Source organism: Geospiza fortis, unplaced genomic scaffold, assembly GCF_000277835.1.
Source record: "Geospiza fortis unplaced genomic scaffold, GeoFor_1.0 scaffold486, whole genome shotgun sequence".
Lineage (NCBI taxonomy): Eukaryota > Metazoa > Chordata > Aves > Passeriformes > Thraupidae > Geospiza > Geospiza fortis.
The window spans coordinates 2,130,207-2,154,765 of NW_005054417.1; positions in this window are offsets into that span (position 1 = coordinate 2,130,207).

The following is a 24,559-nucleotide window of genomic DNA, read 5'->3' on the forward strand; positions in this document are numbered from 1 at the left end:
CCAGAGTGCAAGTGCATTGCATAGCTTGCTAATTTTGCTCCACTCTTTTTATTGGTTTTTCTTTGGTTTAGTTAGAGGGTTTTAGTTTGGGTTTGGGGGGTGGGAGCGGGTGGGATTGTTTTTTTGTTTGGTTTGGTTGCTTTTCTTAGTTTTGGAATTTATTTTTTTTGTTTTCATTTTTACACTTTGTGTTCAAGCTTGGATTGTCTTTTAGTTTTAATTGAATCAGTGTATTATGATTAAATGCCTCAAAAAATCTGGACTTACAAAAAAGTCACAATATTTAGGTGTAGAAGAGAGTGGTATTTACTAGCACGAATCACCTTTTGTCCCTTCCTGTGAGCAGCCTGAAAGAGGAAATCCCAGAATTCCCATAGCATGACAGACATAGCTTTTGTCACTATATTCACACTGTTCTTACCAAGACTTTCATTGAATTTCATATCTAACCTCCAGCAAGATGTAAGAACAACATTAATTTTCTTTGTCCACACAAATATGTATAATTAATGGTTCTAAAGCTTCATATGCTTAACCATTGGATTCCCAGAGTAATGCAAAAGCAAGCCTTTGTGTCTGCTTCTGAGGAATATTTTTTTTCTTTACAGTCTTTGCAACCTAATCCACTTTTCTAGGAAAACCATTCCATAACATCTTTACTTGAAAAATGTGAGGAAAGAAAATAACTGGTGGCACAGCACAGCACAAAGAAATTCAGGTTTCTGTTAATAGCCTCTATATATCAGTTTGAAAATGTGCAGATTGCACTGAAGTTCATTTCAGAGGAATCCTGTCTTGAAGTAGTATTTATACTGAGCAGCTGAAGAATGAAGAATAAGAAATATGTGAATTTTGGGTTGCTGTATTTGTTGCTACAAGAACTAGTTTGATTTAGCAATCAGATAACAGAAGAATACACAGAAGAAAGTCACTAGCCAAATCATAGTCAGAAGTAGCTATGATGCAAATTACATTTCCTTTTGCTCTGTCAAGCAAAAGTAGCTGATTTGTAATGATACTAGAATGGTAAAACTTAAGCTGTGATCAAACAGGCAAGTCATCTTTTTAGAGTCCATTTTTCCTCCCAATAGTAACAGAAGCAGGAAGAGTATGGTTGCAGTGTAAAGAGGCTTTTCCAGTCAAGCATGTAAAGCAAAATATAAAAGAACAGCTTTTCAGGGGGCAAGAACTCAATTTCTGTATATTTAGATTTAACCACCAATTTCAAAACTATCAAGTTCTTTCCTAGTTTCATATTTTAATATCATGAACTCTGTTTACTGAAAATTCAGGGAGATGATTAGCATACATCCAAGTGGGCAATGATCCAGAACAGAAGGCACTGGTCAATATGAAAGTAACACCAATGTACTGTCAGAAATCTTCAAGAAATTTTTGGATGAGAATAAATTTCTTGTCAATCTCAGGTGAGATAGAAACCTTCAAATATCACACAGGTTCCCAAAGAGATTATAGCCTCCTGCAATCATTACAGTGCAAGACTCAAGATAAATTACAGATTTAATTTTGACATGAAGTATGGATTAATTTCAAAAATACTGTAATTTTCATTGTCAGTTTTTTTCTCAAAATTTTTGTCTACTTTGTAAATAAGGTTCTCCTCAAAGTATTCAATTCAATTTCTCCTCAAACTATTCAAATCTCCTTTTCCATGTTTATATATTTACAGAGCAAAAACTGAAGTCCAAAAAGCATCTGTTTAAAATGGGTTTTTTAGGGAAATGCAGAAGTTATTAACACAAATTTTGCATTTGTTTTTCCACTAATCCCCAAACATATACATAATGTCTGCAATTTTAGAGCCAGACTTCAAATTTGGTGAGATCTCTAGAGATACTACTGATGTTTATGAGCTTGTAAAAAATACAAGAGGTACATTCTGTATCTTTCAGTGTCTAATTGAAAAACTTGGTCAATTACTTCCTTGCTATATTTAATGGGGATGCCCTCCCTGTATTTATATTAAGCCTCCCAATGCTCCATGAAAAAAATAAAAATAAAACATTCTTAATGCAGCAGCATATCTTGCAGTAACTCATGAATTTCAAAGCACCACATGCTTACAGATCTAGCTAATTAGGCACTCAGACAATGCTAAAGCAAATCTCAGTGTGCAAGGAAACAAACATGTGAAGTGAAACATATTTGCCTCTGTTCATCTATTTGTCTTGTTTTGCTCCTCTCCTTTTTCTACCCCTCTGACAAGCTGCTCTTTTTCATTTTGTTTTTCATGCTTGACTGGAAGTGCCTACTTCACATTGTTACTGTACTAGCCACACTTCTGTTATTATTGACAAAACACAAGCTCTTTTTACTGCCTTGTCTGTTTGGTTGTAGCTTAGCTTCTACCAGCCTAGTATCACTTCAGTTAAGCTGTCATGTTAGAACTGTCTGCACCTTCAGAAGCTGCTATATCCAGGGTATTAGCCAAAGTACTATGTATTTGGGTTTGAAACTTTTGCAACTTCTACCTGGTTTTTAAACAGTAAAAATATTTCAACTCCATAAAAAAATAAATAAAAAATAAAGCTTTTGTTTGGTTTCTGAATGTTCCCAGACTCCTCATGTCTAGTCAGTTTTTCAGAGTTTTTGTATCGTTCTTTTTTTTCTGCATCACTGCTGTTTCCATATGCTAGAAATTATAGTTGAAAATTTCCTTTAACAGAAATATTCACATGTTCAAGAATTCCCCAATTTAATAAAAGGGAGCCAGCAAGAAAAAAATCCATTTAAATTTATGTTTCCTGCTATCAACAGTACTTTTCTGAATTAATTTGATAATCCATATCCTCTTCCCATACAAGCACCTTCTCTTGGTCTGCCACACAGTTAGGGAAAAATTTTGGTGCCTGAGAAGCTCTGGCCCATGACAAGAGAACTTACTGACATCATTTGTAAAATAAATTTCTGGATATAGTTAAAAACATGATGTATATTACCTTTCTTCCAGGGAGTTTTATGATCCTATTGCACTCATAGTTCAAAATACAGTTTTGCATAATTAAATGGCATCAATCTAGATGTATCTAAATGGTAATCAATCAGCCAGGGCTGATTTTCAGGTCAGAGGCTGGGCTTGGCTTTCTTTGTGGATACATTCTTCTCCCCCAACCTTGCTGACTTCTCCCTAGACCTGAGATAACTGCACAATAGTGTTACCTTCATCCTAGCTCAAGTCGCCTTAGGCAGCTTAACTCACAGTCCAAAGTTTCCCCTCAGGAAGTATATTCAGGGAGGGGTGGGCTTTGGTGGTCATAGCTTCTTTATACAGTTTTACCATAATGAGCAAAAGTCCTTCCTAACAATATTTAAGGCACTGACCATAACATTTCAGTCTCTCACAATGAGCGATCTCCCTGTCTATCTCAACTCTTGAGCTTCTCTATCATATTTTCTTTCCCATTCTCCTGAGAAGATGGATAGGGCACCTTGGTGGCACCTGGCAGACAGCAAAGGTCAATCCACCACAGTGCCAAACAAAGTTAACTGGATAAATTTACCACATGGAAGACATTTATACTTTCTTCTTTTCAAATACTTTACTTTTCCCTTGGATTTTAGAGGAAATCCAAGTTGGTTTTTTTTTTTCATTCAATGTCTAAAAATTGGTATTATTTTTATACTTCAGCTAATTAAAATTCTGGACACCTGTTTGTTCTTTTTATTTCCAATTTGCACATTACCTGCATTGATTTAAATTGTGCTAACTATCAAATCCTTCCATAAAATTCTGTCATTTAAGCAAATAAAAATGTGACATTTATAATTTCTGAAATGCAATTTGTGATTAGATTTAATTTTTTAAAAGTAAATTAAGTTGAGATACAGGTTATTCTTAAAGTATATGTAAATATTTTCATTTTATTATAAAAAGTAATTATGTTGACAAGCAATATGTTTGAAAGTGAAAGTGAGGTTATGAAAAATTTGAATAATCATTGAGCTGCTTGATAACTCTTGAAAATGTGATAGTAAAATAAATCAAGGAGATGTCATTTTGCAGAGCAGAAAAAGCAAGGTTTGGGCAAAAGTAAATGTAAGAAAATCAAACGCTGTTACAAAAATGAAAATGCTGGCATAATCAAATATAAACTTTAGACATTTATTTCTGGCAGACATATCACATACAATTCCCATACTTATGGGCCTGGAACATTTTACCAAAAAAAATTGCTTCAAGGTGATTATCTGGAAATATCCATTGGCTTAAAACGGTCCATTAATGCTTCCTAAATGCATGTTCTGTCATGAACCTGAGCTTTCTTAAGTGATCTTATCAACCAAATTTTTCACTCATTCCTACATGTCATGTTCCAGACCTTAACTTCAAAAGACTCATAGAAACCCAAAATAGAGCCAAAACCAAGCTCCTGCATAAAGTCCATATATACCCACAGGATAATATATCCATATATATGGTCCATATATATCCAAGAGTTCAGCCCAGGCTGGCAGGATTGTTCTCTACAAAAATGCAATTTCTTTGTGCTGAATCATAGAATTATAGAATTGTTTGGGTTGAAAGGGACCTTAAAAATGGGCAGGGACATTTTCCACAAGACCATGTTAACTCAGAGACCCATCCAACCCGGCCTTGAACACCTCCAGGAATGGGGAGTCCACAGCTCTCTGGGCAACTTGTTTCAGTGCCTTATCAACTACATAAATAAAGAATTTCTTCTTAATATATAATCTAAACCTGCCCTCTTTCAGTTTAGCAGTGCTTCCCTTTGTCCTATCCCTACATGTCCTTGCAAAAAGTCCCTCTCCAACATTCTTGTAGGCCCTCTTTAGGTACTGGAAAGCTGCTCTTAGGTCTCCCCCAAAGCCTTTTCTTTTCTAGGCTAAACAGCCTAACTCTCTCAGCCTGCCTCCACAGGAAAGGTGTTCCAGCCTAGTGAACAACTTAGCAGCCCTGCTTTTGACTTATTCCACTAGGTCCAAGTCTTTCTTATTTTGGGAGCTCCAACACATCAGACAAAGGTGGTGATGTTAAAACACGCAGTCATTTGGAATGTGGAAGGCACAAGGTCTGTGCTATGCCCACGCTGTGAAGCCATATGTCTCACATCCCAGGAAAATGTGTAAGCAGAGAGAGGAGTGAAGCACACTCTTCCTATTCAAACTACATATAGTAGATGGAACAGTCAGAAGAGGAGGAAAAGGGGAAAAAAAGATCTAGTAGCTGTGCAGTTAGGGCAGTTGTGTTCAGGTCTCCACACTCATGTTTGAGAAACTTTACTCCAATTATTTAGATTAAAATATATGAATGAGTGAAAGGAATGAAAACACTACTTGTCCCTCTAAGCAAACCCAAAGTGTTAAATAAGAATTAGCCTGCTAATATCTTATACACCTTCTGAAGCAGCTCCTTTTCCATCAGCCTTACAAAATAAAACTAGAAGGGGTACATCTATATGGCTATATTTAGGAAAGCAATCAGGAGCTTTGATTAAGAATCAGCTCTTAGGTTCTGAAACCTAGAATAATTATATCGTTTCTTTTTAGCATTAGACACTCCAGACCACAGACAAAGAGCTCCACATTTGATTGCAAGGAAACATGCCAGCACTGAGGAAGGGTGGGGCAGACAGGAAGCCGTCCAAGGTCTAAGGCCAGTCTGCAAACTCATCTTCCCTGCCTCCTGGCACTGAAAAACTGAGGGGAAATAAGGTAAAGGAGGAAGCGAATAATCTATGCCATTTTTTTGAGTAAGACTCACTGGATCAAAGACAGTGTGGTACAAGCGAGATGAGATAGTTTGCCCCTCAAAAATGCAGCTAAGCTTCCCAAATGCATGATAACTGCCTACGATTTTTTTTTAAATATATAAAGCAAAATGTAATTGCCCAGAATAGAAAAAGAATTCTTTTTCTGGTAAAGAGCCAAAAATTTTCATGGAGGTCAAGACTTAGAGACAGCAGAGAATATTTAACATCAAACAGGCAAAAAAACCTAATCTTCATTAATACTAGAACAGTGTAGAGAGTTATGCTATCAGAGCTCAGGCTACAGTCCTAGTGTTACTAGAGAGAAAATTAAATATTCTTTTCCTTGTAAATTGAAAGCATCCGTATGATATGGCATATACTTAAAATATGCACGTGGTTATGTACTTTGAAGGCAGCTCTAAATCTTGAAGTATGACAGAGTTTTTAATATTGTATATCTTAGTGTATGTACTATTTAGTTGACTATAGACAGCCAGTGATTGATCAGGTTGTATCTTACAGGCAAAACAATATTTAGTGTTACCTGTAGCTGAACTGTGCTGATCAGCATTTTATTACAGACATTGTTTTTAGCAGAACAATTTTCAAAATGGGAAGAAAATTAAAGATAATAAAAAAGTAACAAAGGGTAGAAGGGAGCTTGTTAGACATGGATGACAGGGAAGTAACTCTAAATCATTTGAAGAAAATTTAATTAGGATATACAGGATATACAGAAAGAGCAAAGTTTGATCTTTCAAAGGATAAATGACAAAGGTACCACACTTCAATCCATGCATTGAATTAAAGACAAATCTTTGGAAAGATGAATATAGAAAAAGATGGAATACAGGAAGGATAAGAAGCAGAGAATAAATAAATACTTTAATAGTTACAAATCTCAGGGAATAGCAACTCTAAGATTTTATTGTCTCCATTTTAGATGTGACTGAATGTTATGACTTTGAAATCTCAGGAAAATGTTATAGTCAGTACAAATGAATAGGAAATGACAAAACAGGAAAATAAAAATGTTCATTTAAATAATACAAATAAAGCAGAGGAAATAAAAGAAGTAGAGATAAATGAGAATCTGATACATAATATAAAGGATGTGGTAGCAATCACTATAATTATGAGCATATTAATAAGCCAACTCAACAACACACATAGAATTACAGAACCACAGAATCAACTAGTTGGAAAAGACCTTTGAGATCATTGAGTCCGACCTATGACCTAACACCATGTCAGCTAGACCGTGACACTAAGTTCCACATCCACTCTTTTCTTAAACACCCCCAGGGGTTGTGATTTCACCACCTCCTTGGGCAGCCCATTCCAATGCCCAATCACCCTTTCTGTGAAGAACTTCTTCCTGATGTCCAAATTAAACCTCCCCTGGAGCAGCTTAAGACTGTGTCCTCTTGTCCCATTGCTGTTTGTCTGGGAGAAGAGACCAATATCGTCCTTTCAGGGAGCTGTAGAAAGTGATAAAGTCACCCCCTTGCCTCCTCTTCTCCAGGCTAAATAACCTCTGCCTCCCTCAGCTTCTCCTCACAGGACTTGTGCTCCAGATCATTCATTAGCCTTGCTGCCCTTCTTTGGATGCACTCCAGCAGCTCAAGATCCTTCCTAAACTGAGAGACCCAGAACTGGACACAGCACTCAGTGAAGCCTCACTAGTGCTGAGTACAGGGGGACACTCACTTCTCTCATCCTGCTGGCCACACTATTCCTGATACAGGCCAGGATGCCGGTGGCCTTCTTGGTCACCTGGCACATCCTGGCTCATGTTCAGTCAATCAGGACCATCATCAGGAGATTTTCCTAGCCTGTCCTTTTGCTATCAATATCTAAAAACATTTTTTATTATCCTTTATGGAATTGGCCAGGTTAAGTTCTGAGGTTTTGCCTCAAATTTTCTTTCTGCATGACCTAACATCATCCTTAAATAATTCCTGAGCTGCCTATCCCTCTTTCCATAGGTTATACACTCTCTTTTTTCTTTTTTTTTTTTCACTGAGTTCCTGCAAATGCTCTCTGCCTAGCCAGGACAGTTGTTTTCCCCACCAGCTCATCTTTTGTCACATGACTTGATCTATGAGGTGATCTTCTTGTTGCTTTATGGACTTCAAATTTAAAAATTCCCTGTTCTGCCACAAGACACAGGAATATTACTTTTCTACAACTTATTCATCATTTCTACTGCTTGTTTTTCAGAGTCAAGGTAACATTTTTGTTGGTTTTGTATAGCATTTTGCCTAAACAAAAGACAGAGGACTTAAAAATATAGTATTGAAATATTGTATCAAAATTATAATCATCCTGGAATTGGACCTGGGAGCTGGAACTGACCAAATTAAACTCATTCTTGGATATCATGATTCTTTCATATTTCCCCTTTTATGGGAGGTGATTGAATGTCCTCTATGCTACCTACTTGGGATCTTAGACTATATTTGATTCAGATCTTTAATTAAGCGGTGTCTGTGGTAACTCTATTATGAATTCATTAACATGTCAATAATAATATTAAGCAGTTTTCCCTCCTGAGAGTTCAAAACACTTAGTTAAGATGGTAATAAACACTAGTATTATCTTAAATGTGGGTTAAATACAGCATAAAACATTGAACTGACACGCTGAACATCAGAGTCAGTAATAGAGAGGCAGATAAATTCTGGATACACTAAGCCTCAATTAAATCAAAAACACTGGTTCAGATTCCTTCCCAGGGCACACTATGCCATTTTATTATAGGGTTTCACTCTTTTTAGAAGTTTGCCTTTGAAATTGAAAATTACTTGTCACTGGACTAATTAGAGAGGAAACTAATAACTGAATACAAATATTAGAGCTAAATATTTCTGTATTGAAGGCTGCTGATTTCTTTGCACATTTTTGTGTTGCATATAAAATAATGATATAGGAAAATAAATCTGTACCACTGAATAAAAGTTGGCTTGTAGCTACAGAGAATGATTCCTTCTTCTTAAAGAATTTAATTCTATTTTGAGTCTGCCACAAATGTTCTGTGTGATCTAGAACTACCTTTCAGCCTCACTGAGATGCAATTGTTCTGTAAGTAAACATTTTTAAATGTCTCTGTGACAGAAATAGAATTGCTAGAAATATTTTGGATCAATAGTTTAAGACTGTATGATATTTTTAGCAAAAACAGTACTTGTTTTGCTTAAACAAAAAGGTTGCATCAATGCTTCCCTATCTGCCTCCATATATTTTGCATTGTTTAGAGATATTGAACCTGCCTTTATTTTTCTTGGTCTGGTTAACACAAACAGACATTATTAATATAGTTCTGTCAAGCATTATTTGGAAATATTTTTATTATGTAATTAGCAAATTTCAATATGTATGTATGTATTAGAATTTAGAGTAGATTTGTACAATAACTTGAGTGTTGCTAATGTACCATGAATATCTGAATATTGTTAATGCAATATAGCAAATGTCACAGTCTCTCTTTCTGTAACTAAGCCACTTGTCTTTTTTATATAATTATGAATTTTTCTTCTTGTCAGCTAAAAAAATATGGGGAATCTTTCTTTTTAATGCAAACAATGCCTTTAATTATGAACCTTCAACACTGTGTTGCTTGTTTTACAAATAAAGATCAGAGGCACAATCCATAACTCAACCAAATATAGCACAATACCAAAAGTTACATCACAGAAAAATAAAAGAGTGACTGAGCAGAGAAAAAGAACAACACGACCATGCAGAATTATAACAGTGAAGAAAAATTATTAATAAGCTAAAGTTTAACCTTATTAGGCAGTCACTAATCCCCAAATACTTGCAAAGCATTTTCCCCGTGAACAGTTGATCTGAAAATTTTTCATTACATAGCTCCTTTCTCTACTGCAGATTGACCACTGGCATAATTTGGTCCAGCAGATCTTTATTCTTATTCTGAATGCAAAATAACAAAGATTTATTATTTCTTTGCCAGGTGAGTATGTATGCAGTTATATGAATTCAGGTTTTTTTCCAAGCTACAACTTTATATTAAAATTGATTTTTAGGAGTCTTTTGACTGAAAGCAAGGAAGGACTTAGAAAACAGTTTGAATGCATTCAATGGAAAATTTTTAGAGGAAATCTTAGTTTAGGCAATCTTGCCCTTATATATTTACTGGTGTTGAGAATACTGAACAAAAAAAAAGTATGTGATGTTGAAACTTTACATCTCTAAACCATATTTCTGACAAGCTGGCAAATTAGTTTAGAATTAATAAGGACAAATAAAAAAGCAACATTCCAAAAGCTTTGCTGATTTTTTCCTTTTTATAGAGAACATTGGAAGTTTAGAGTAACTCTTTGTTCCCAGGCCTAGAGAAAAAGCCAAGAAAATATTCAATGTTACTGAATCTTTCTGGAGGAATACAAGCAAGCCCATTGCATACTGTATTAAAAGATTCAAATGATTATTAGTCCTTAGTTGGTTGACCTATTTTTTTAAAAAATACTTGGGGAAAAATACAAGCCTGATAATTTATGTGTACACAGTCAATATAACAAGAAGCCATAAACGTTTTAATAACAGAATAAATCTTATTAATATGCCTAACATTAATACAGCACCAGATAGGCTATTTCCAACATGAAACATCAAGAATGCAACCAAAAAAAATACAAATATATTTGGATCTTTAAATTTGTGGTGGCTGTTGAAAGAGGTATTGGAATCTGATCTATATCAGGAGACAAAGAAAAGAGAAGACTAATTTCTTATCAGATAAATTTGTATCATGTAAATTGTAACTTTGCTTTAATCGTTAAACTGAAGTATTGTTGTCTAAAGCTTCTTCATCATTTTTACAGCCCTCAGATGAAAACTAGAAAGAGATTCTGCATGATTATACAGCATTTTATATACTGGCAGTGAGAACAGGAAGCTTCAAGAGTCAAAAGCTCTCTTGTATTTCAGCTGAGAGCTTTTGGATATAAATATAAATCTCCCAATACTAGTGGTGGATGCTTTGTGAGGCAGTAAAAATTGCTGCATTCAGTGCATCATGAATGGAAACACAGGCCATAATTCCAACAGGACAGTGCTGGTCAAGGGCCTTCAGATTTCCTCCTACTTGCCTCTGATAATCATCTAGGAGAAGCCCAAAGCAACCTGATGGATGTAAAAGCATGTTTTTTATATAAAGAAAAAGCATCTTAGTATTTTTTGGGGGTAGTTTTTTTCTTTTTTTCCTACGTCTTTTAAAACACTTTTTGTCACTTTGACAAGTGACTTTAGAAGGGATCAATAAGTAATACTTGGACTCAATGGTCTCCTTTGATTCAAATCTTCTGGCCTATCTCCAGTTTAAATAAACATTTTTCATACACCTACTAACTTTTTCAAAGACCCTTAAGAGGATATTCACTCACAGAGCAGTGAATGGTTACATGCAATTGTCCCCCAAAACCTTTTTTAGGAAGCTCTGGGAAGCTCTGACCTTTCTGATCCCTATAAGATTTTCACATGCCCAGAATATTTTCCTCAGTGTCAGTTTTCCCCATCAGCAGCTCTGCATTCTGTTTATGAGAACTCTGAATTTTTGACCTTGACAGGATATACCAAAAAAAAATACTGTTTGATAAATCCCTGCAAGAATACTAAAAGGTACAGGCAGCAAATGTTAATATGCACAATATGGGTTTGCTATAGATTCTGAAAATTATCTGGTCCATTGCAAATTAGAAAAAGTCCAAAGAGTAGTGAGAATAAAACCTGGTTGTTTCCTTTTTTAAAAATTAATGTCCTTCTGACATGTTTCCTGAAAAACTGGGATCCAGCCATTAGACTGGGCATTTGGAGTCATAGTCAGCTACATGATGTTGAGTACCATTGAAGAAAAACACCTTCTTCCCAGTGGCTGCTTTGCACAGTGGAAGACTGAACCCACTAAACTAGACCTAACTGTCATGCCAAGCAATTTCAGTGGCAACCTTAAAAAAAACAAACCAAACCAAACCAAAAAACCACTACACATCTTCTTAAGGTGTAACCACTGCAGGAATTTTCAAGGAAAAAAAATTCCGATGATTAAAGACTGTGGGCACAAGAAAATTGGATATTGAAGAAAGACACTAAATGTGGGGGTTGTGTTAAAGGCTTTAAAATGTTCCCCATTGCACAAATATTTCTCTTCTCTCTATTAAAAAAAAGAAAGTTCTTTATTTTACAAAAAATTGCTGTCTTTGAAATTAGTATTTTTCAAGACAGAAATAGTAGATTTGAGTGGTTTCAACTATGACTGGAAGCAGACATATACTTCATAAAATCACTTAATAATTCATCACTGTCTCACGTTGCACAAAATAATCTAGTTACAGTAGAGAGTACAGCAAGTTTGATAGGTTAAAAAGAGGTCCATCAGATAATACCTGGATGTTATATGTTATTTCATTTAGAGATAGGATTAAAAAAAGTTAAATAGTCATATCTAAACACTGAAATTAAGTTTTCACAGGACAGAACAGCATAGAAGTTAAATTCTATCCTGAAAGCATTTCTAGTTTATGAGGGAAAAAACAAAAAGGTATTCTGGTTTCTATTTCATTATATCAGTGACTGGATAAACAGAGAGAAAAATATCTGGTGTCAGCATAAATTTTTAGAAAAAACACCACAAACAACTGCTAGGCTTTGTGTCTGAACTTTTTCAATTAACCAAAAAGAACTTTTTAAAACCTTCAGTTAATAGGGGAACCATTGCTCGGGATTACAGGAAGAGATGATTTTCCTCAATTTGGAGTGAGTTAGGTTTGAGAGCTGATCAATCTGCATAAAGTGAAGGGACATGATCAAAATATGAAGTAAATTGTCTTTATAATTTGGAGGCAGTCGGTGAGACTATGTGGACTTGGGGACAGCTTGATATGAGATGCTTTCCCCTTACCTATCCTGAGGAAAGTTTATTAGCAATTCTCTCAATCTCTAGCTACAAAGCAAGAGACTTCTATCTTAGATGCATGAGGTAATACTTAAATAACTCCTGTCTGTCCCTAACATTTCCTAACCTGCCAAATACCAGGGATCACTGATTGTGCTGGAAATCCACCGTGAAGTGGAACAAGGTGTTTAAAACAAGCAATTTCTTTTCATTACACTGACCTCTACAAATGGCCTCATAACTTCATTAGCAGCTCAGACAAGGTAGAAAACTAGTTTTGCTTTGGAAGAGAAAATAAACTATCATCTTACACTCTCTCGGCACCAGTAGGAAATTCAGTCTCTTGGTTCATGGTTAGATATACAAAATGGGCATAGACCCCAACATATTAGGCATGGTGGCATCACTAACTAAATCTAAAGTGTAGAATGGTGCCTGAACGTGCTTATGTGTTGGGCTGTTTTTTATAATAAAGTTAAATGCACCTGAAATCTTTTTCAAAGATAACACCTAACCCTTGCTAGTAATAATTCTTTTCCATCACTCTTTTCTAATGAAAGCAGCAGTCCCATAACAGATAAAATGTCAGCTGTGCTCATGACAATGTCTGACAGCCAGGACTCCATCAGAAAGTGTAGCATTTTTTTTTCTGGACTAATTTACTGTAGAATGGAATCTTCATCCTCTTTGCCCAGGTGTTTTGGAATATGGAAGATATGCTTTTGACCACTTCTGCAGAAGACTGAATGGATCTTAGTTCTTCCAGTTCCTAGGTATATTCTGCAGACATTATGCTGCTGTATAAAAACTGGAATCTGATTTTTAATAAAAAACCCACAGAGGATCAGCACTTGGGACAAATTAAGGGAAAAAACCCCAATCTCAACTCCCTAAAACTATGATTTACATGCATATTTATATATATTTAAAAGCATAAGATGAAAAAGCATTAACATATAATATTTTTTCTTACTATTTTTTCTCCACTTATCTTATTAAAAAATTGACCTATTAGACAATACTGACAAAGATGGTGATATCTCCTAATTACTCCCAATACACACTTTTTAATGACAAAAAGGTAACCATTTTCCTTTCAAAATTAGACACTGTATTATAATAAAAAAGAATTTTATAAGATTCTATTTGCCAAATTTTTATTAAAACCAAGAGAATGTTCTAAATAATCTCACTTTCTGCAAGCAAAATGGAAAACGAACTCAAAAAAAATAAAATAAAACAAACACTCCCCAGCCTCCTTCAAAATGCACCAACAAATCTATGACACGTGTGAAATGTGTATTCCAGCACAACATAATCATGGTTCTCACTTTTGCTTTGTAACCAAGGCAAAAGACCACAGGGAAATTATACTCCCAGTTTAGAAGTTTATTTCTCTATAACAATAAATATTAGTTGAGGAATTATTTAAAAATATGAAATACAGTTTAAAACAAATCAGGTAATAAAAATGACACTTTTGGCTGGTGGAAATTAGTATAGCTCCACTGGAGACAAAGGAACCAATTTATATTAGCTGCAAATTTCGTTATTATTTGATATTCAGGGAGCTGAGTGATGACAGAGCTGTAAGGCAAACAGTGAAACAGATGAGAGAAAGGGGGAAGTAAGGAATGTAAAGGCATGCAGAATACATATTCATGCTGGTAAGGCAGATCATCTGTCCCTCCAGAAATCCCAGTAAGCACTGAGAGTCCACATGGCCATTGGAAACACCTAACATACCTGCTGAGAACTCACTCAATCTCATTATAGTCCTTCCCGAGGCTTGTCCTCCTTGCTCATTCCAAGTCACATAGTGGGACAATTATCTGAGCATATAACAGCGCAGGACCTCAGTCTCGCTTTGGGCCCTGTCAGCTGATACATTTCAGACCACAGCAATTAAAGTAATCACAAATTAAAAATTAGGCTGGAGGTAAGCCTTAATTCTCTGAGTTTCTGCTTTATCATGCCTGGAATTTTTATGCAAATTAGCCTTCTGAAAAAGCAATATCTGCTAATCCAGAGAAAAATGTGTGCAGCACTCTTTCTGTTGAAAAGAAAAATTAATATCCCCATGCTTGTAAGAGATTACTTAAAATGTTGCAAATACTGATATGAAAGGACCCTGTTCAAAATCCATTAATATGCTTTACAGTATGTTTTTCTTTCCATTTACTGCAATGAGATGGTAGGATAGGACTTAACACACTAAGGGAAATTTCAGCGTGCCTACAGATGTCAAGGGCAAGTAATCATGTCAGCTCTGCTCACAGCTGGAGCTGGCAGATGAGGCTTATTAGTACATCCCAGCTGTACATTAATGTTCCTGAATGCAGCTCAGAATGGAAACCATTTTATGACTACTGATATAAAGCAGGTATGCTATTCTATGCCAGAGCATATAATGTTTTCCAATGATCATTCCATGCACCTTTGAGTCCCACATAACTCAGCCAGCATACTCCTACCTTAATTTAACACTCCAAGTAGCATCTTTAGTATCAATTACTTGGCTTAGATTGGGAATCCACAGTTCTTGATTGTCACGCAGCTGTTATTTCCATGGATGAGTATACTTCTTCAAATATTTTTCTTGAAGATTCATAAGTTCATATGTTATAAAAAACTAAAATGTACTATTAAATCTTATTTTAAAATTTAAAGTTTTTTACATTCAAGTTTTTTTACATTCAAGTTAGTTACTAAGTGGAGATGTCATACCTAGTATTGCATGTTGCTAGGGAGCAAATCTTTCTCCTGTGAGTTCAATGCAGAGAACTTCCATTCTTGAGTATCACTATTTCAGAACCACTAGACTTTTTCTAACACAAATCAGGTTTATACTTGTTTCTGTGTTTGGGGAACGCAAACTGCCAAAACACTGTGCAACTGAACAAAACCATTTGCTCTCCATAGTTTCTTTGTGAACAAAAGAAATGGTTTGGCAGACAAAATCCTACTGGTGGTTCTTCTTTTGGTGGAAGTCACAGCAGGTTGACGCAGAATTTGCCTGCAGCTATACTTCATAAGAATCTATGATTATAGGTATTTCCATCATGGAAAGAGTTCACTCACAGGTGTAAAATTAAGAATGTCATACAAGCCTTTAGAACAAGATCAGACATTGTAACACTCCTAAAAATCCAGGGTGTACTTGTGTTTAGTGTGTTCTTCTCAACCTCTCATTGATATTATAAAGAACCTTCAGTAATATTACTTCTCATTTGAAATTGCCTCCCTGTAGCTCTTCCTCTAACAGCCTCATGCATTCAAACCTGATGCACAGAGACATTATGAAAGTCAAAATCATAAAGCAGAACCAAATAAAAACTCTGCAACTAAATTTTTTAATTAATTGTTGAAGACTTCTATTTTTGTTCACTTACCAATTCTTAAGCTCAAACTTTTCTGTTTCCACAGATTGTGTGGGTGGACCTGCATTTTTCAAAAAAATTCTATATAATTTTTTGAAGCCACTATGTCAATAGTTTAAAATCAAAGCCCCCTGCTCTTTTGAAGCTGTTGTCAAGGACTTGAGCGCACTAAAAGGCTTTGCAACCTGTCTCACCCCACTCTGCGCTCTAGGTGTTTAACTAGCTCTCAGATGTGTTGAAATTCATGTTTTACATCATGCTGGGATCAGACTGATGTAAGCTTTACTATGTTGAAGCTCCAGCTCTTGCCCTAGATTCTTGTCTGATTATAAAAGCCAGTCCAACACACCTAAGCCAAGTACCTTCTTGATTCTTACCTTGTGACTTTGTTTCCTGGCTTGACCTTGGACCTGCCACATCACTGAAAACATTTCTGGTCACCTTGGACTGTGGCTGACCCTGGTTATCATCACTGGACTTGTTCTTCTTCCCCTGTTTTTGTGCTGTTGAAAGGCATCAGTGTTTTGCTTTGTCATGTGGCTTGCCTTCTCTTTCTCATTTTTGCTTCAACTTGGCATCCAATACATGGACAAAAACTTAAATCTGAGGTGGCTTTAGCTACTCATTAGAAAAAGTAAAGCGTTGTTTTAGTTTCCTTCTGAAAACAAAATAAAAATCTGAAAAACTCATTCAAATAACATCACAGATTCAGAACCTCTGATCTGCAAAAGATAAATTATGTTATTTTTGTTCCAGTCAAAAGTGATGGATGGCACTCACCTATTGACTGACTGACCATCACTTGTATAATCAATAATACACATGAATAATGGTGATTTGAGGGCTTAAACTAAAACACACAGAAAACCGGCAAAGTGCCTTTGTATTTCTCAGGAATTTATCTCACAACAATGATTTGTACATTTGAAAAACTCTAGGTTATCCAATAAATTATGCAGATACGTTACATCACCAAAACTAATATCCATTGTTCATGTCCACAGTCTGATTTTACAGACAGAGATAAAAAATGCTGTTAATAAATATAATTGTTAACAGAAAAAAAACCCCAAAGAAATTAATGCATATCACAAAAAAATTTCTAGTAATTTTTATTCCCAGTATACTTTTGTCTATGCCAGTGGCACTCACACATTACTCACACAAACGCAATAAAAATGGGAATTTTTAATGTGTCTCATAATTTCAACATATAACTAATAAGGATTTTTCTATTGCAAAGTTCTGTATTGGAGAGATTGCTAATAAGAATATAGACTCTCTAAAGCACAGCAGTGCAAAATGGTATAATAATAATAAACAATGAAAAGTATGCAATTAAAATTTTCATTCTATAAATTCTTTTAATGAAATTCTCAAAGAACTACAAATGGTTTTAATGATCTTAGGAGTTTTTGCGAACCTAAACAATTCAATGAGTCTATGAAATGAAAATATATTATGCCTGGCAATACCTCTGTGTCTTGAAAAACTTTATGATCCTGTTAGCAAAGACAGAAATGTTGTATTAAGTTGACTAATTTACAGTATTTTCTATAAATAGGTAATGATCTCATTTAAAAAAAAAGAAAATATAACCACTTTTAAAAATAAATTTGAGGAAACCTTTTTCACAAACTGCATAACTAACATCACAGGTTCAAAGGTTTTTAGGATATTTATATTTGTGTTTAAACTTCTTTTTATTTTCAGTCATGAAGTTTATTTATCTCTAGCAGAGGCAGAAGCCTTCTTATATATACTTTCATAAAGTGTGAAAGATTTTACATCAGCAGTGAAGTAGATAGATTTTTGTTCACACTGAATTTGCGAAAGAGTTGAGTGGAAAAAAATGCTTCTTTTAAATAACCTCTTCTTTTAAAGCTATTGAAATAAAAACTACAGTAAAAAAACATAAGGATATTTCATTTTTACATTATTTTAATTTTGTGGATCCACACACAATAAATGAATTAATTCCTTAAGAAGTTCTCCCAAAGAGTGTCTGAGACAGTTTGTTGTCTAGAACTCAAATAAATTTTGAAGTTTCATATTCATCTTCTTTCTGGACTTCTATCACTGTCATTTTGTTTGCCTCTTAACTAATACCTCTTTTACCATCAGCAATACAACACAGCTTCAAAACCTGAACTCCTATGGTTCCGGGCAGCATTTTCAAAAGATTAATTTAAGAAAATTGAAAACAAAAGAACGGCTGGAAAAAATCAACAAACCCCTTCATCAACCCTAAAATTAAGGGGGAAATTTAAAAAAAAACTCATATATTTTGGAAGAAAATTATGTTTTAATTTGTATGAACTGCATATCTGTTTGAACTAGACTGTTAAAGCCTTTACTTTGCTCTGAGTGTTCAAGGTGAGTAAATATTAATGTGTTGGGATGACTGTCTTATGGCTTTTCCTTGATTGTAATAATAAGTTTTTCAATATAACATTTTTATTGTGACATTAATATTTAAAGAGCATTTTAAATTAAATGTAATGGAGCTAATTCTGAGAGAAAAAGCATAGCCTAAATCTGCTCTTTAAGAAGAGGACACACACTGGGAATTATATATTTCTTCCCTATGCATTTTTTGATAAATTTTACCAGCTTGCACACTAAAAACATTTAGATAGAAAGGCTTTTAAAGTTACTTTCTTTTGCCAGATTCAGAACATGTGCCTCAGATAATACACAAAATCAGTTTAGTATATTAATTCAATTTCTAATATTATTGTAAAATGTCTCTGTTAATGACATGGGAAGAGCTCTTTTGTCATATTAAATAGATAGAGACAGATGGATAGACAGACAGATGGATAGATAGATGGATAGATAGATAGATAGACAGATACATACATACATACTTAAATGTAATGTATTTTTGCAGTAACACTCTGTTTTTAACTGTGAAGAGCAGAACTTCCAGATACTTTATTCCAATATCTTGAACTTGCCTCTTAGTCCATTATATATTATAAAATCTGTGAATGATGTAATGCATTTCGTCAAATTAAAGAATCTTACCCAGCTTAGCCAATAAAAAAAAATATGTCTGCCAATTTCTCCATTAAAACCTTGATGATGGGTTTTACTTAAATTATATCAAACTTCAAATTTTCTATAATGATTCCAAAAGCATGGCTACACATAGAAATAGAAATAACCAATAAAATGTGAGTTTGAAATAACACAATGGTTGAATTCAAGAGATCACTGTAATATTCCAAACAATTACTTATTATTTTTGAAACCTCAAACCTCAATTTCCAAATGAGTTGCAACATTTTCTGTAACCATGGTCATAATTCTAAGTGCTGCTCCTTCCAGAGAACCTAGAAGCTTAAACCAATTACTTAGCAAGTAAGAAGTTTTAACCCAAGCATAGAGAAACAGATGCTATGCTCATTTTGTTATGTCCTATTATGCCTGTAAGAAATCATAGTGCTGAAGATGTATAAGATGGCTTTCATTTTCCAGATGATTAGTCTTGCTAAGGGCCACCAAAAAAAAAAGAACTTTTATACTTTTCTATATTTCTGCATTTGTATGAGTTGACTTAGTTTTGGAAGGAATGAGAAGCCACATCATGAGTGCTAAAATTTGTCTATAAAAAGCATCCCCCTGGAATTCTTAGCAAAGTCTTTATGTCAAGGACATGACATTTTAAAAACAACATTTTGTTCTGAAGCTTAGGAAAGTTCAGATTAACTTGATATTAAAAACTAATCACCATTTCAAAATGGAATTGATCTAGTTGAAATGAGAGGCCTATTCCCTTCACACTATCCTTTAATCGGAATTATTCCCTAGAATTTTGAAGATCACGACACTTGCCACTTTTAGCAGCATGAGTAAGGGAATTACTTGAAACCTAAGTGAAAACTGACCTATTTGACAAATTCAGAAATCCTTGCAATCTATAGCTAAATTGATAGTGAGACAAGGTAGAGAACATTTAACAATTTTATAAGATTACATTTGTGGATTCAATTACCAATGGATTAAAATATAGATATTTTCACTGCTGAGAATTACTAGGAAACAGTATTATATGGTCATTGCATTTTTAACTAAAGCTGTTAGAGAACATTTTGATAGGAACACCTGCGGAAAAAAAGTGTGTTTTCCTGGGAAGAGTGAGCAGGTTTCATTTTACAAATATTTTAAAATCTAACTTAGAAAAGCTGCCTAAAAGTAAGGGCCTGAAGGCATAGTCATTTAGCTAAGTTGGTTTAATACCAGGGTAGTTATATTCCAGCTTTTGAGAAAGATATTTGCTAGAAAACCAGTGATCCAAGAGTTCCAGGCAATTAAAAGAATGTTAGGATATGCTCTTACCATTTAAGTTAAGAAATTAATTCTTGCAAAATGGAAATGTGAATAAGAGAACAGCTATTACTTATAGTCAATAGTCAAAGTAGACCAGATTTTTACCTGAAATAATTCAGAAAAACCAGTAACATAGCATAAAAATATGTACAGGATAAGAAGGAAGGTTATATACTGAAACTCAAGCTACAGAAATATAAGCCAAATTAAATCTGGTCTGAAAATAGAAATCTGACTGAGAATCTGTGTCAAACTGTCTCACAGCTATTGATATTAGAAAATTCTAACCACTTCTAAATCAATAAGGCATGAATGCTACAGTGCACAAACCCAGAAAGTTAAGAGCTATAACAAGCAAGATTAATTTATAAACTAAAAATCAAGAAGATTTTACAAGCATGTGACAGTCCTTTTAGTACATAAATTTGAAAATCTGATAAATGCCAGAGTTTATATGTTCTTTCTATCCTTCAATGACTAAAGGTTTAGCTCACCAACCTGTTGTGTGGTAGGACCTCATAGCATGGATTAAATGATAATAAGGTTTGCTTTGTCTTTGAAGGAGTGATAGTGACAACATTACACTGAAAAATACTACAGTTCTCCAGATTTTAACATTGACAAATAGAGCATACTTTTTCATGCTTTGCTACCAATAAAGCACAGTACAGTGCACTGCACTGTCAATTTATTTTTGCTAATATTGAGAATAATCTTTCTCTTAACAGACTTCTTACACATGGATTTTTTTTCTGGCTCTTAGGTATTTTATGTATCTATTGCAATGAAAATTAGAAAAATAAAATTTATCTGACTTTTAACCTTTACTGTACAAAAATTCAGAAACAAAAGCTAATGTAAATTAGAAAAACTAATTAGCTATCTAATTAGTTATCTGTGGAATATAATTTCATAATAAATTATCTCATCCTGGACTTCCCATCAAGATCTATCAAGGCTTCTCACATTTTTGGAGATTTTTAGGTAATTTCTGTTTACATAATCAAATTTAGCAATAAGGTAATTACCTCTAAGGTTATGCACTGTTGTAAAATTAAAGAGCATACTATCATGCAGCAACTATACAATATATTTTGATCTGGATTAAGCTTAAAGCAACTGTTTCTGAAAACGTGATGTGAGAGTTTCAATTTTATTAGATTTATAAATACTTCAGATGTTGATAGATATGATGGTTTGACCTGTTCACAAAATATTATACCATGAGAACTTAAGACAGGGGGTGAAAGAAAGTGCAGTCTTAACAGTGAGTTTTTACAGAAGGCATTATAACTGAATGAACTACACTAACAAACAACTGTTCTTCACATTTGTACATCCCACACAGCTAAATGGGTCATTCTTTAGATTGATGTCACCCGTGTCATCATCCTTTATGCCACTTCTGTGTATAATTTTAAAGAAATCTGAATATCTTCTCCAGAAGAGCTGGACATGACTAATGTGGATCATTAATTCTTCTCTTTCTTTCTCTTATCTCCCTGGAGAAGTGTGGCTGTCATAAGACATCTCCCACTTGGATGAGATGGTTTTTTTTCTCTCTTGCATTTTAAGCATGCACACTACCATTTTTATGTGCTAACATTTATGTAATGTATAAATGTGACGTACAGCAAAACCAAATTTTCAGCTTTGAAGGAGATCTTATCCTAGCCTACTTAATTTGTCAAAGGAAGTACTAGCACCACAGACTGCAATGTTTCTTTAGTACATTGACCTCCTGTGTGTAGTCACTAGCAAAAATGAAGATAAATGAAACCATTTTATAGTCTTAATAAGAAGCACAAACAAAATTTAGAAAACTGATATTAAATTAAATGTTAAAAAATTGTTTGCAAAATAACAAGTTTTTGTCACTATTTTAGTCTTCACTTAAAAATACGAAGTGGTTATTGGTTATTTAAAACTATATATTATCTGATTATCTACTCATAAATTCATAGCTGAACAATGTGCAAATTATTTGCATCAGGACAATCATACCTGCTCTAAAAGACAAAGAGAGAAACAGAAAAATAATCCTAAATAGCTAAATAAAGGCAAGACCAAAATTTGAATGAACAAATATGAACAGCAGATTTGCATTGCTCATTGTGAGACAAAATATGGAAAAAGATAAAGATGACAAAAGCATTAAATGGATTTTGACACTTATAATTCAGAGCTAAGCAACATGTAGACAAATATCTGCAGGATTTAAAACTCCCAGTCAAAGGAAATGTTCCATGGCTCTAGGAACATAAATAGTTGAATCAGGCTACATATTACAGCTGAATTACAGAGATGACCAAGACAGAGACACCAACTACAAAGCCGTTAAGTTTGTTCATGGTAGAATAAATTAACCAAGAAGCTGAAGTCTGAAATAAAAATTGAATTACTAATACTAATACATAAGAGATGAATCTTGGGAATTTACAGTCTAATGTGGGACTTTATGTTTTCTCTCTAGATATTCCAGACAACATGAAATAACAAAAAGACTTTTAAAGCACAGGTTTAAACTAGGTAGAAGTTGTACAGATATAATAAAGGTCCAAATAGTTTAAGATTTATTTAAAAAAACAAACCAACAACCAGAAGTAAGAAAATTTCCCTTACTAAATTATTTTGTATAACTCTTCTAGCAAGCCAAATTTCAAATAATTTAACTACTTCTTTATTTACGTCCTCTAACATAGTTGAAGTTATAGAAGCAAGGTATTATGTACAGAGCTTTATCAGAACTATGTAATTTGAGACCAGTTTTGTGTACCAATACTGTAAAATAGCGCAACTATTACAGTAAAATTTCATTGTAATGACATTTTCTGGAAGGCACATAGCTGAGACAGATGACCCAACCTGACAGAAGGGATAATTCTTACCATGTGCTGTCATATTTAGCATAAACGTGGGAGAAGAAGGAAGGAGGGGACATTCAAAAAGATGACATTTGTCTTCCCAAATCACCATTACACTTGATGGAGCCCTGCTTTCCTGGAAATGGCTGAACACCTGCCTGGCCATAGGAACTGATCATTGATTCCTTGTTTTGCTTTGCTTGTATGAGTGGCTTTTGCTTTACCTTTTAAACAATCTTTGTTCCAATCCCAAGTTTTCTCACTTTTACTCCTCTGATTCTCTCCTCCATCCCACTGCAGAGCGAAGTGAGTGTTAAACCACGACATCAGCAGAGCAATTTCTCGGATTATCTTTATGGAGGTATCATTTCCCTTCTGGCAGTTCTCTGAGTAAACAAAGAGTCCTATGAGGAAAAGTGCCTGCAGATGGGAGGCTCTGGTGACTGTTGGTAAAATGCCTTATTTACCCCTCTCAGTCACAGGGCAGGCTGAAGAAGATCCCTACCCAACATCCCTTAGGTTACTCTTCCCTGCTATCTTGACCTTGAGACTCAAAATTGGCAAATCTCCTGGCATAAACCTTATAGTAGCACACAAACACAATACAAAAAAGTCCCTGAGTAAAACAACTGCCTGATATTTGCTACACTTACAAATAAAATTCAGTTTTCCACTTAATGAATAATTTTATGAAGGAAAAAAAAGGATGACAGAAATATTCATAAACAGTAAAAGCATAAAAACCTTAGAAATGCAAGAAGTAAACTACAGAATTTTATGTAGTCTGCTGTAAGCAAAGACAAACCTGATATTTATGCTGAATATTTCCAGGGGAATAAAAATATCTGAAACCCCACAGAGAAATTATAGAATGTGTCTCTCTCTCTTCAGTAAGTAATGAATATATAAATTGTTGAGCACACAGGTAAATACTTTGGGGAAAGCTGTTCTCTCCACATGGAGTATTGTCCTAAATTGGAAGTGCCCTGGAGTAGGGTTATTTTTTAACAGGTTATTGTATTTTCTGTTTAAAACATCAGTTGCATGTAGATTATTTTAATAGTAATACAGGTTTTTTTTTTTTACTTTCTTTGCAAAGCTCTTGGAAATCTGTTGATGAAAAATACTATAGGAAAGCCAGATGCTATTATCATTATTATTTTAAGTGTAATTTAAATGAGAGGAGTTCACAATAAATTATATGTTGTAATATACTAAGAGTTAGAAGCAGAAAAATGAGGAACTTTGCAGGGACTTCTACTCCACATCTACAGAGAATTATTAGAGGAGAGGAGAGGAGAGGAGAGGAGAGGAGAGGAGAGGAGAGGAGGA